Genomic DNA, 3,105 nt, shown 5'->3' on the forward strand with positions numbered 1-3,105 from the left:
GCTCCATGGTAACTATGCCTCTGAGGCAAAAGCTGCCAGGTGAGGCAAGTATCCCATGAAACCACGCGACATCCATGCTTGCAGAGTTGGTACAGCTGGGTCCACAAACCTGACCACATTCCCTCACTGCCAAACTCTGCTCCGGTCATGGAGTTGGGCTGTATGTTCTTCTTTTTTGAAAATTAGTGTAAGAGTGGTGGTTAAGAGTTTGGCTTTTAATTCAGGCATGACATTACCTTTTAGTAATTTGTGTCCTCAGGCAAGTCATGTACTTTAAACCTCAATTTTCTCATCTGCAAATATGAAATAATGACAGGTTCTATTTCCTAAGATTTGAATGCAGATTAAATAATACGACACAGAGCTGGCAAATGCAAGAGCTCCAAGAATGGCAGTCATGGCTGTTTCTATTTCTAGAGTTATTTACTGAGCTTCAAGGACTGACATTAACCACGTGTATTCTCTACCTCTTCTCCACTACTTGAATCCCAGACCAAACCTTACATCTGCTTGATATTTTCTAAGACTTCTTTTAAAACAATAAATAATTTTCCAGAAAGCAAATATGTTCACCAGAGAGAGAGGCAGATACAGGAGCAAGAAAAAGCACCTCCCTCCCATGGAGTGTGGTCACACCAGTATTCCTTCACCTCTACTCACCTTGTCAGGGTTTGGGGCATGAACATACACACTCAGTGTGTTTTTTGAGCCACCGGGCTAGGTTTTGAACCACACCATCCCACTCCCTTCACCACCAGGCAATGGGCCAGCCCTCTAAGGTTCACTATGTACTCCTCTCTTTCTGCATTTATTTAAGGAGTATTTAGTGAGATTCTGCCATGTGCCAGGCATCATTTTAATACTACTTTGTTCATATTTCTTTACCCAGGGTCCGTATGTAAGATATTTGTTTGAAATTGTAGAGCTCCTCTCTATCCCAAAATGACAGCTGTGCCATTTTAAGAGTTTTATGAGAGAGGAAATAAAATAATAATAATGATGATAATAATAAAATAGCAACAAGGGGCCAGCAGGTGGTGTGGTAATGAAGGTGCTGGATGCACACATGGCTGACAGTGTGAGTCCCAGAGCTGGTGGCTCAAAAATCATGCCAGGCCCAAGTGTGTGCAAGCCCAAAATCCCAGGAGGAGAATGGAAGAGAAGGGATTGTGGTGTGGCCATCTTCTCAGAGGCGATTTCTCACTTTCCCTTTCTCCGTCTCTTTCTTTCTCTCTCTGGCAAGCGCATGCACCCTATGAAAAAAAGCCTAAAAGGAAAAAGAAAAGCACCAAAACAAAAACAAATGCACAGTAAGTAGACAGAGGTCTGCATAAGCAAGTTTGGTACTGAACAAATTAGCTTGGAGTTGCTTCTTCCAGCTATAAGTTTTATCATGTAACGTAGCTATGACGATTAAATAACAACTCTGAAGTCAATAAAAAATACCTGTTACTTCTCTTCTTTTTCTCCTCAGATTAACATGTTTAGAGTGTTCACAGATTGTGTTTGTATCGTGATCTGAATTAGCCACTTGAGAACTACCAATAGATGGATATAATGAGGACTGTGAATCTTGGTAGAGCTACATAGTCTGGGATTGAGATACTGCAGAACGCATGTATTGGTGTCATTTGAAATAAAACGTAATGAAAATTAATAAGATTGAAATTAGCTAGCTTAAGCTATTACACAAAGCATTTTAATAAAAAGAAATAAATCATTTAGGTTCCTAGAGAATAGTAACTATCACCAATAAAATTAATGTTTACCTAGCAAAGTCTTTCATTAGTTTCTACAATTGAATCAGTCAATGTCCAATGAGGATACAAAAATCACATAGTAATGTGGACAGAAAAAACTAAGAATTATTAAATATTACAGAGGAGTGATAACAAAGGGGTACAGAGGACTCTTAAGAAAATATGTGGGCTCTTGGTTAGCTCTGTGATGCAGAGGTAATAAACTACTTAGCTGAAGCTAGATCCAACATGTTGACTATGGTTCGAATCCCCAGTCAGCCTGAAACATGCTTGAGCATGAGTGCCCAAGATCTGATGGAGAAGGGGATTGTGGTATGGACATACACACATGCACTCTATTATAAATTTTTAAAAAAGAGTTAAAAGAAAGAAAACTATTTGAGAGTATCCAAGGAAGAAATAAACTTGAAAAGGGGTCTCTCTCCCCAAGTACAACTCAGACCTCACTGGAAAAAAAAGATGTATTTGCAGCCTATTGTCTGGAGAGGATGTTGATAAAAGCTGCTAAGTAGGAAAATAGGAGTAGACAAGCCAGCTGGAAGCTCCTTCTGGGAGTGGGGGTAGGCAGGCAAGCAGTCAACAATGGTAAGGACTGGTCAATGAGAACACCCCTCCAGAATACAGGCAGGTTGAGGATGCTAAGGAATGTGATGCAACTCCCGGGTCTAACTCTGAGCCCAGACTAGCCACCAAGGTCTTGTCCTTTCTGGATCAGTTCTAGATCAATGGCTTCATGGGATTCTGCAACCTATTTGCAAAGTATTGAATTTAGCTACCGTAGTACATTTGAAATAAAAAAGTAGAGGAAAAACAGAACAACAAAATTCTTATTTAAAAATGTGTAGGGACAGCTGGTGAAATGGACATGAAGGTGGCTGGATCCCACAAGGCCAGTCACAGTTCGAGTCCCACACCCAGTGCCTTGAAAAACATGCAGAGTGTATGTGTGTGTGTGTGTGTTTCAAAACTCTGGAGAGGAGAATGGAGAAGGGATTGTGACATGGTTCTATCTCCTGGGGATGAGGTGATTTCTCACATTTTTTCTCTCTCTCTCTGTCTCTCTCCAGTGAATGCATATGCCCTGTTGGGGGGTGGTGATGTGGTAGTAAAAGCAACTATACTAACTATATTAACAAATAAAAATAAAGAAATGTGAAAGGAAGATGCAATGTATCTTGGATCAGCTTGTGCACCTTTGTCTATTTTGGACAGAGATAGTTAAGAATGTTCATTTCTCAACATATTTCATTTTTTAATATTATTATTATTATTATTATTATTATTATTATTATGTAGTTTGTGATAAGGCACATGCACTTGCACTTTCCAGAGAGGGACAGAGAGA

This window comes from Tupaia chinensis, unplaced genomic scaffold (assembly GCF_000334495.1).
Source record: "Tupaia chinensis unplaced genomic scaffold, TupChi_1.0 Scaffold146604_1, whole genome shotgun sequence".
NCBI classification, from domain to species: Eukaryota; Metazoa; Chordata; class Mammalia; order Scandentia; family Tupaiidae; genus Tupaia; species Tupaia belangeri.